We start from the raw sequence: 10,521 nt of genomic DNA, 5'->3' as shown, positions 1-10,521 counted from the left end.
CAATGTCTCTTCCTTGTCTTTGTTGCTCCTCTCTCATGATTCTTTGATCTTCTCTAATTTCATGGAGGAGAATGGAGTGTTCTTGGTGCTCCACCCTTAGTTGTCCCATGTTGGAACTCAATTCTCCTAGGGAGGTGTTGATTTGCTCCCAATAGTCTTGTGGAGGAAAATGCATCCCTTGAGGTATCTCAGGGATCTCTTGATGAGAGGGGTCTCTTGTTTGCTCCATCCTTCTCTTAGTGATGGGCTTGAGGTCATGCCTTCTCAGTTGAACCGGCTTTGGATGCCATAAATGGTTATGGAAAAACAAAAAGCAATGCTTTTACCACACCAAACTTAAAAGGTTTGCTCGTCCTCGAGCAAAAGAAGAAAGAAGAGAGTAGAAGAAGAAGAAATGAGGAAGAAGGGAGTGGCTTTGTGTTTCGGCCATAGAGGGGGAGAAGTGGTGTTTAGGTGGTGTGAAAATGAAGGAGTGAAGAAGGGTTTATGAGGAAGAGGTATTTGAGGTGATTGGTGAATGGGTGAAGAAGAAGAGAGAGTGTGGTGGGTTGGTGGGGATCCTGTGGGGTCCACAGATCCTGAGGTGTCAAGGAAAAGTCATCCCTGCACGAAATGGCACTCAAAATCACGTTTTGTGCCAAATTTGGCGTTAAACGCCGGGCTGGTGCCCATTTCTGGCGTTTAACGCCAGGTTCTTACCCTTTCCTGGCGTTTAACGCCAGTCTGGTGCCCCTTTCTGGCGTTAAACGCCTAGAATGGTGCCAGACTGGGCGTTAAACGCCCAACTGCTAGCCTCACTGGCGTTTAAACGCCAGTGAGTTCTTCCTCCAGGGTGTGCTATTTTTCTTCCTGTTTTTCATTCTGTTTTTGCTTTTTCAATGGATTTTGTGACTTCTTATGATTATCAACCTACAAAAAACATAAAATAACAAAAGAAAATATATAAAATATAATCATTGGGTTGCCTCCCAACAAGCGCTTCTTTACTGTCAGTAGCTTGACAGAGGGCTCTCATGGAGCCTCACAGATACTCAGAGCAATGTTGGAACCTCCCAACACCAAACTTAGAGTTTGAATATGGGGGTTCAACACCAAACTTAGAGTTTGGTTGTGGCCTCCCAACACCAAACTTAGAGTTTGACTGTGGGGGCTCTGTTTGTCTCTGATTTGAGAGAAGCTCTTCATGCTTCTTCTCCATGATGACAGAGGGGTATCCTTGAGCCTTAAACACAAAGGATTCTTCATTCACTTGAATGATCAGTTCACCTCCATCAACATCAATCACAGCCTTTGCTGTGGCTAGGAAGGGTCTGCCAAGGATGATGGATTCATCCATGCACTTCCCAGTCTCTAGGACTATGAAATCAGTAGGGATGTAATGGTCTTCAACTTTTACCAAAACATTCTCTACAAGTCCATGAGCTTGTTTTCTTGAGTTGTCTGCCATCTCTAGTGAGATTCTTGCAGCTTGTACCTCAAAGATCCCTAGCTTCTCCATTACAGAGAGAGGCATGAGGTTTACACTTGACCCTAAGTCACACAGAGCCTTCTTGAAGGTCATGGTGCCTATGGTACAAGGTATTGAAAACTTCCCAGGATCTTGTTTCTTTTGAGGTAATTTCTGCCTAGACAAGTCATCCAGTTCTTTGGTGAGCAAAGGGGGTTCATCCTCCCAAGTCTCATTTCCAAATAACTTGTCATTTAGCTTCATGATTGCTCCAAGGTATTTAGCAACTTGCTCTTCAGTGACATACTCATCCTCTTCAGAGGAAGAATACTCATCAGAGCTCATGAAAGGCAGAAGTAAGTCTAATGGAATCTCTATAGTCTCATTTTGAGCCTCAGATTCCCATGGTTCCTCATTGGGGAACTCAGAGGAGGCTAGTGCACACCCATTGAGGTCTTCCTCAGTGGCGTCCACTTCCTCTCTTTCCTCTCCAAATTCGGCCATGTTTATGGCCTTGCACTCTCCTTTTGGATTTTCTTCTGTATTACTTGGAAGAGTACTTAGAGGGAGTTCAGTAATTTTCTTACTCAGCTGTCCCACTTGTGCCTCCAAATTCCGAATGGAGGACCTTGTTTCAGTCATGAAACTTTGAGTGGTTTTGATTAGATCAGAGACCATGGTTGCTAAGTCAGAGGAGTTATGCTTAGAATTCTCTGTCTGTTGCTGAGAAGATGATGGAAAAGGCTTGCCATTGCTAAACCTGTTTCTTCCACCATTATTGTTGTTGAAACCTTGTTGAGGTTTCTCTTGATTTTTCCATGAGAAATTTGGGTGATTTCTCCATGAAGAATTATAGGTGTTCCCATAGGGTTCTCCTAGGTAATTCACCTCTTCCATTGAAGGGTTCTCAGGATCATAAGCTTCTTCTTCAGATGAAGCTTCCCTAGTACTGCCGGGTGCATTTTGCATTCCAGACAGACTTTGAGAAATCAAATTGACTTGTTGAGTCAATATCTTGTTCTGAGCCAGTATGGCATTCAGAGTATCAATCTCAAGAACTCCTTTCTTCTGACTTGTCCCATTGTTCACAGGATTCTTTTCAGAAGTGTACATGAATTGGTTATTTGCAACCATTTCAATGAGCTCTTGAGCTTCTGTAGGTGTCTTCTTCAGATGAAGAGATCCTCCAGCAGAGCTATCCAAGGACATCTTGGATAGTTCAGACAGACCATCATAGAAAATACCTATGATGCTCCATTCAGAAAGCATGTCTGAAGGACATTTTCTGATCAATTGTTTGTATCTTTCCCAAGCTTCATAGAGGGATTCACCATCCTTCTGTCTGAAGGTTTGGACTTCCACTCTAAGCTTACTCAATTTTTGAGGTGGAAAGAACTTTGTCAAGAAGGCATTGACTAGCTTTTCCCAAGAGTCCAGGCTTTCTTTAGGTTGAGAGTCCAACCATGTCCTAGCTCTGTCTCTTACAGCAAAAGGGAATAGCATAAGTCTATAGACCTCAGGGTCTACCCCATTAGTCTTGACAGTGTCACAGATTTGCAAAAAGTCAGCTAAGAACTGATGAGGATCTTCCAATGGAAGTCCATGGAACTTGCAATTCTGTTGCATTAGAGAAACTAATTGAGGCTTAAGCTCAAAGTTGTTTGCTCCAATGGCAGGGATAGAGATGCTTCTCCCATAGAAGTCGGGAGTAGGTGCAGTAAAGTCACCCAGCACCTTCCTTGCATTGTTGGCATTGTTGTTGTTTTCGGCTGCCATGGGTTCTTCTTCTTTGAAGAATTCGGTCAGGTCCTCAACAGAGAGTTGTGCCTTAGCTTCTCTTAGCTTCCGCTTCAAGGTCCTTTCAGGTTCAGGGTCAGCTTCAACAAGAATGCCTTTGTCTTTGTTCCTGCTCATATGAAAGAGAAGAAAACAAGAAAATATGGAATCCTCTATGTCACAGTATAGAGATTCCTTGAGGTGTCAGAGGAAAAGAAAAGTAGAAGACAGAAGTAGAAAATTCGAACTTATCAAAGAAGATGGAGTTCGAATTTTGCATTAAGGAGTAGAGTTAGTTCAGAAATAGAAGGATGTGAGAAGAAGGGAAGTAATTTTCGAAAATTAAGTAAAAGATTTTGAAAACATTTTTGAAAAACACTAATTGATTTTCGAAAATAAAAGTGGAAAAAAAATCAAGTGATTTTTGAAAAAGATTTTGAAATTAGAAATCAAAAAGATTTGATTGAAAACTGTTCCGAGGGTTACCTGAAACGTGTAGCTCGGTCGTCTGGCAAGACCCGAGGTAGGGGTTCCGTGACCCGAGCTTGGTGTGCTGAGCGGCTGGGGGTTGTACCTGCAATGACACTCCGATGCTTAAGTTAGCATGGGTCCAAGCAGATATTGAGTAGAATTAGAGTATGAGTTATACCTGGGTGCTCCAGTGTATTTATAGTGGTTGGTCGTGATCTTCCCTGGATAAGATATTCTTATCTTATCTTATCTTTGGGAGTCTTATCTCTATCTTTTGTGGAACCGCCTTTCCTAGGCCTTTTTCGGCCTTTAGGTTTTGGGCTTCGTTCCTTTTGATGGGCCTTCTTCTTTATTTGTCCGAGGTCCGACCTTAGGCGTGGGCCTTTGGGACGAGGTCGGACCTTCTGCGAACTTCCCGAGTTTGGAGAGCTCGGTCAGGGTATGAACAGTGCCTCTGTCCGAGTTCGTCCTTTTGAGAGGTCGATCTCGGGCATAGTCGTCTTTTCAAAATTTGAAAATGGCCGTTTCAGTATTTATTGCTTTTTACCGTTTCTCCTCGATTTCCGTTCGGGCTCTGTGAAGGCATTATTTATTTGCCCCTTTCCTCATTTTCTTTGTTTATTCTGTTCTCTTTCCCTTTTTCTGGGTTTTTCGCCACCTCTCTTTCGAGCATCTTCCTTCTTTCTCTGTTCTTCTTCTCCGATTCTGTGCGTTGTTTTTCGGGGTTTCCTCTGCGCCGCTGTTTTCGTTCTTCTTGCATCGGAGCTCGTCGTCTTCTTCCTTTCTTCCAGGTTCGTTTCTCGTCTTTACTTTCGCTGTGCACATATGCTTTTGTTTCTTTTTCTTCTATGCTGGGGTCGCCCCGAAAAGAGGCGCCGCCATTGTTTTGGTTGTTTGTATGTGGGGGGGGCTCTTTTCTCTTGGTACTTTGTTTTCGGGTTACTGCATTTTTTCTTCTAAAAGAACTTTTGTTTTCTTGTTTCTGCTGAATGGGTTTTTTGCTGTCTGCCTATTATGTGATTTTTGGCTTGCTGTTGTATTCTTCTTTGTAGGCAAGAGTTTTTATGTCTCGAAAGGTGTTTCAAGCAATGTCGACCAAGATTCCGAGTGGTCTTGGTTGGGTAGATCCTGTTCCTCTAAGGGTCCCTTCTGTTGTAGATTCTGAGTATCTAGTTAGGTTCCGTAGGGAGTGTAGTATTTGTGAGAACAGGGAGTCTGAGCGGGATTATGAGCTAGTAGCCCCGGAGTCCGAGGAGAGAGTGTGCTTCCCGCCTTTAGAAAGTTCCGAGAAGCTATTCTTTTATGCTTACGATTGTTTTTTCTCTAAGCTGGGTGTACGACTTCCTTTTACCGACTTGGAGTCCGAGGTCCTTTGGTCTTGTAACCTTGCCCCTACGCAACTCCATCCAAATTCTTGGGCGTTTTTAAAGCTGTTTCAACTTTTGTGTCAGTTTTTGGGCGTCTCCCCTTCTGTTTCTCTTTTTTCCTATCTGTTCGTGTTGACGAAGCCGGGGTCGGGTGTTGGGAAGGTGTCCTGGGTCTCTTTTAGGGCTAACCAGGGAAAGAAGTTTTGTACCTTGTATGATGAGTCGTTTCATGATTTCAAGAACTACTATTTCAAGGTCCGGGCTGCTGGAGATGTCCGACCTTTCTTTCTAGATGAGAGTGGGGAGCCTTCTTTTCCTCTTTGTTGGCAGGAGAATGTAGTGTCGGTGAAGTATACTTTTGAGAGTCTAGATGAGGTGGAGCAGGCTTTTGTGGGTGTGTTGAGCAGTTTATGGGGTCGGGCACCTCACTTGGATACGAAGAAAATGTTGGGAGATCCAAGCCTTCTCCGTTCTGAGTTAGGTAGTTCCCGACCTCTTTGAGATTTCATCTTAGTATTTGGCTTCGTTTTGGAGGTTTTTCTGTTGTGATAATCCCTTTCTTTTGTTTCTGCAGAGATGTCTTCTCAGGCTGATTCCATGAAGTTCCTTCGTCGGTCGAAGAAGTCTGCGGCTGCTCGGAATATCGAGGCTGAGGCTTCTGCCCGATCTTCTCCGCAGAAGACTACCGTGGGTGTTCAGACTCGGTCGAAGACCATTCCGACTCCTCAGTTCCGAGCTATAACTCAAGATCCTCCGACCTCCGGACCCGGTCACCTTTCCCCGTCTTCGACCTCGGGTCCTCCCCCCAAGAAACAGAAGACCTCTCAAGAGCTTGCCGGTTTCAATGATAAGGATTTTGACGCTCTTGGTTGGATTGAGCAGCACATTCTCCCCCAGACCTTTATTTCTACTGATGATGCGTCTATGGAGCATCACTTTCAGTATATGGCGCGGAGCTGTGTTCGGATGGCTAGTCTTCATGCCGCTATTGCTCGGGAGTTCAAGAAAGCTCCCCTTGGGGCGACCAGCTCCCGACTTGAGAAGGCACGGTCCGAGCTTGATAAGATTAGTCAACTGAAGGCTGCCAGGATTACTGAGCTGGAGGCCTCTTTGGAGGAAGAGAAAACTAGGGCCACCGCGGCTGTGGCGGCGGCGAAGACATCTGAGGAGATGGCGAGGGTGGCGACGGAGAACTATACTAAGCTGTATGCCGAGCTTGTGGAGACGAAGGAGAAGTTGCAGTCTGCTCGGGATGATTTTTACGAGCTGGAAGATAATGTGGCCAAGGGTATGGATGCTATGTTTGTGAATTTGAGGGATCAGGTCCGGGTTCTTGCTCCCGACCTGGATCTGAGCTTATTCAGTACGGAAAACATTGTTGTGGAGGGAAAGATTGTTCCTGCTCCTGCCGAGGATGAGGTTCCGGTGTCCGACCACAAGGCTCCGGTGTCCGACCCCGAGGTTCCGGTTGTGAACCCGACTTCACCTTTGGCTGAGGATAGATCTGGTGTGGAGGTTTCAAGCCGGGATGATGGTGCTGTCGATGCAGTCCCGATTTCGATGTTCCCTCCGCAGCCTTCTGTTGATGCGGAGACCGGAAAGGACCTTGATCCTCTGTGATCTTTTTAGTGGTTTGCCCGGCCTGTGGGCTTTTTGTTGGATGGCTTTTGTGAACACTTTTGGACACCTTTTGCTTTTATTTAGCCACTTGTGGTGACTTTATTATGCGGTGTTTGTGTCTTGACCTTTGGTTTCTGCCTTCGTGCTTTTTAGTTGTTTTTCGAATAACAACTTTTTAGCTAGCGTTTTGACTTTATGTTTCCGCTTTCGTGCTTTTTAGTTGTTTTTCGGATAACAACTTTTTAGCTAGCGTTTTGACTTTTATGTTTCCGCTTCCGTGCTTTTTAGTTGTTTTTCGGATAACAACTTTTTAGCTAGCGTTTTGACTTTATGTTTCCGCTTCCGTGCTTTTTTAGTTGTTTTTTCGGATAACAACTTTTTAGCTAGCGTTTTGACTTTATGTCTCCGCTTTCGTGCTTTTTAGTTGTTTTTTCGGATAACAACTTTTTAGCTAGCGTTTTGACTTTATGTCTCCGCTTTCGTGCTTTTTAGTTGTTTTTCGGATAACAACTTTTTAGCTAGCGTTTTGACTTTATGTCTCCGCTTTCGTGCTTTTTAGTTGTTTTTCGGATAACAACTTTTTAGCTAGCGTTTTGACTTTATGTCTCCGCTTTCGTGCTTTTTAGTTATTTTTCGGACAACAACTTTTTAGCTAGCGTTTTGAAACTTCTTTCGATTTCGTTCTTTTCGCTTTGTACTTTTTAGTTGCTTTTTGTAAAGCAACTTTTTAGTAAGCGTTTTTCGAAATCCTGGTTCTTGCCGTTTTAAGGCTTCTTTCTCGGGCCGAGCTTTTTCTCGGACATCGGGTGCTCGAGTACCTCCTTTTTGTTGGGTCCGACTTTGTCGTTGGTCGGTTCTTTTGAGTTATTTCTGTAATCTCTTTTTATTTGGCTTTTTGAGCCATTTTAGAGTTACTTTATAACTTTTCCCTTTGTTGGGTCCGACTTCGTCGTTTGGTCGGCCTTTTTAAGTTATTTTTGTAACCTCTTTTTTATTTGGCTTTTCGAGCCATTTCAGAGTTACTTTATAACTTCTCACATTAATTTGAACCTCGTCGCTTTATCTTTGCCGACCTTGTATGGTCTCTTGGCAAATGATTTTTTGCGTTTTGCCGAGCATAAATTAATGCGCCTTGGTGGGGTACTTTCTAGGATTTGCTTCATCATGAGGAAGAGAAAATAGAGAAATTTGATTAGTATTAAAAAGAAAGAATATTTACAAAGTGTTTACCCTTTAGGTCGGGTATCCTACTTAACCGGGTGTCTCATTAAAAAACCCTTGTAGGGAAAAAGAGTACACCTCGGGTTAAGTTTTTCTAGCTGTAGTACCGTCTTAGATTACAGGCGTGCCAGGTCCTGGGCAGCTCATTGCCTTCTAGGTCGGATATTTTGTAGTAGCCTGTCCCTAAGACTTCTGTTACCTTGTAGGGCCCTTTCCAATTTGCGGCTAGCTTTCCTTCTCCCGACTTTTGTGTTCCGATGTCATTTCGGATTAGAATCAGGTCGTGACTGGAGAAGCTTCGCTTTATTACCTTTTGATTGTATCTGAGGGCCGTTCGCCGTTTTAAGGCTTCTTCTCGGATTCGGGCTCTTTCTCGGACCTCGGGGAGGAGGTCGAGTTCTTCCCTTTGTGCCTGTGGGTTGCCTCTTTCGTTGTAGAAGATGACTCTGGGCGACCCTTCATCTATTTCGATAGGAATCATTGCCTCCATCCCGTAAGCTAGCCGGAATGGGGATTCTCCCGTTGTAGAGTGCGGGGTTGTCCGATATGCCCATAGTACCTGGGGGAGTTCGTCGGCCCACGCCCCTTTGGCCTCTTGGAGTCTTCGCTTTAACCCGGCCAAGATGACTTTATTTGCAGCCTCTGCTTGTCCATTGGCTTGTGGGTGCTCGACCGATGTGAATTGCTGTTTGATTTTTAGTTCGGCCACCAAGTTCTGAAAACTTGTGTCCGTGAACTGTGTTCCATTGTCTGTTGTGATGGAGTAGGGGACTCCGAACCTCGTGACGATGTTTTTGTATAGGAATTTACGGCTTTTCTGAGCCGTAATAGTGGCTAAGGGTTCGGCTTCGATCCACTTTGTGAAGTAGTCGACCCTTACTATGAGGTATTTGACTTGCCCCGGTCCTTGTGGAAACGGGCCGAGAAGGTCGAGTCCCCATTTTGCGAAGGGCCATGGCGCAGTGATGCTGATAAGGTCTTCGGGCGGTTCCTTGTGAAAATTGGCGTGTTTTTGGCAGGGGGGGGCATATTTTCACAAACTCTGTCGCGTCTCTTTGTAAGGTCGGCCAGTAGAACCCGGCCCTGACTACTTTCTTGGATAGTGCCCGAGCTCCGAGATGGTTCCCACACATGCCTTCGTGGACTTCTTCGAGGACGCCCTTTGTTTCTGAGGTCGGAACGCACCTAAGGAGGGGGTTTGAGAATCCTCTTCTGTATAATACGTCGTGAATTAGCGTATAATTCTGGGCGTCCTTTGTAAGCCTTTTAGCTTCTTTTCTTTCTATGGGGAGAGTTCCTGACTTCAGGTAGTTGAGTATGGGGGTCATCCATCCTTGCTGTTGGTTGGATATATTTAACGTTTCTTCCTCTCTTAGCACGGAGGGAGATTGTAGGGTTTCTTGGAGAAGACTTCTGTTGTTGCCTCCGGGCTTGGTGCTAGCGAGCTTCGAGAGGGCGTCTGCCCGGGCATTTTGTTCCCGAGGTATGTGCTGGATTTGTATTTCCGGGAAGTGTCGTAATTGTGCCTGTGTTTGGTCCAGGTATTTTTTCATAGTAGGGTCTTTGGCCTGGTAACTTCCATTTACTTGTGATGTGACGACCTGGGAGTCGCTGAAGATCGTGATTCTCTGGGCTCCGACCTCTTCGGCTAGCTTTAGTCCTGCTAGTAGGGCCTCGTATTCGGCTTGGTTGTTTGAAGCCTGGAACTCGAATTTTAAGGATAGCTCTATCCGTGTTCCTTGGTCGCTTTCGAGTATAACACCGGCTCCGCTTCCTGTTTTGTTTGAGGACCCGTCGACATACAGATTCCACGAGAGTGGGGTTCCCGGGGTCTCAGTATATTCTGCGATGAAGTCGGCTAGATATTGAGATTTTATGGCAGTCCGGGCTTCATAGTGGAGGTCGAACTCGGACAGTTCCACCGCCCATTGTAGGATTCGTCCTGCCATGTCTGTTTTTTGTAGGATGTGTCTCATGGGTTGGTTCGTCCGGACTTTGATGGTGTGGGCTTGAAAGTAGGGACGGAGCCTCCGAGCCGTGAATACTAGGGCGTAGGCGAATTTCTCTATTTTCTGATAGTTTAATTCGGCCCCTTGTAGTGCCTTGCTTACGAAGTATATGGGGTGTTGTCCTTGGTCATTTTCTCGTATTAATGCTGAAGCAACTGCCCGATGTCCGACCGAGAGGTATAATACGAGCTCTTGCCCTTTTAAAGGTCGGGTTAGGATTGGTGGCTGCCCGAGGAATTCCTTGAATTCTTGGAAGGCTTTTTCGCACTCCGGGGTCCATGAGAAGGGTTTCCCTTTCTTTAGGAGTGAGTAGAGAGGTAGTGATTTTATCGCTGATCCTGCCAAGAATCTTGATAGGGCGGCTAGCCTTCCATTTAGTTGTTGTACTTCTTTGACACACGTCGGGCTCTTCATTTTGAGTATCGCTTGGCATTTGTCCGGGTTTGCTTCGATGCCTCTTTGAGTCAGCATGAAGCCTAAGAACTTTCCGGTTTCTGCGGCGAAGGTGCACTTGGTCGGGTTAAGTCTCATGTTGTGTTTCCTGAGGGTGCCGAAGACACTTGTAAGGTCGGGAACCAAGTTTCTGTCTTCTTGTGTCTTTACCAGCATA

General features: G+C 45.3%; 1 non-coding gene across 1 annotated transcript; it reads left to right on the top strand.

Moving 5' to 3' along the window:
- The first annotated feature begins 2,710 nt into the window (after window positions 1–2,710).
- On the top strand, window positions 2,711–2,818 carry LOC130978828 (small nucleolar RNA R71). Its single transcript, XR_009086440.1, has one exon. It is a non-coding gene; the product is annotated as a small nucleolar RNA R71 (small nucleolar RNA).
- The last annotated feature ends 7,703 nt before the right edge of the window (window positions 2,819–10,521 follow it).

This window comes from Arachis stenosperma, chromosome 4 (genome assembly GCF_014773155.1).
Source record: "Arachis stenosperma cultivar V10309 chromosome 4, arast.V10309.gnm1.PFL2, whole genome shotgun sequence".
Lineage (NCBI taxonomy): Eukaryota > Viridiplantae > Streptophyta > Magnoliopsida > Fabales > Fabaceae > Arachis > Arachis stenosperma.
The sequence above is the reverse complement of the archived record's forward strand: the minus strand, read 5'-3'. Positions and strand labels throughout refer to the sequence as shown.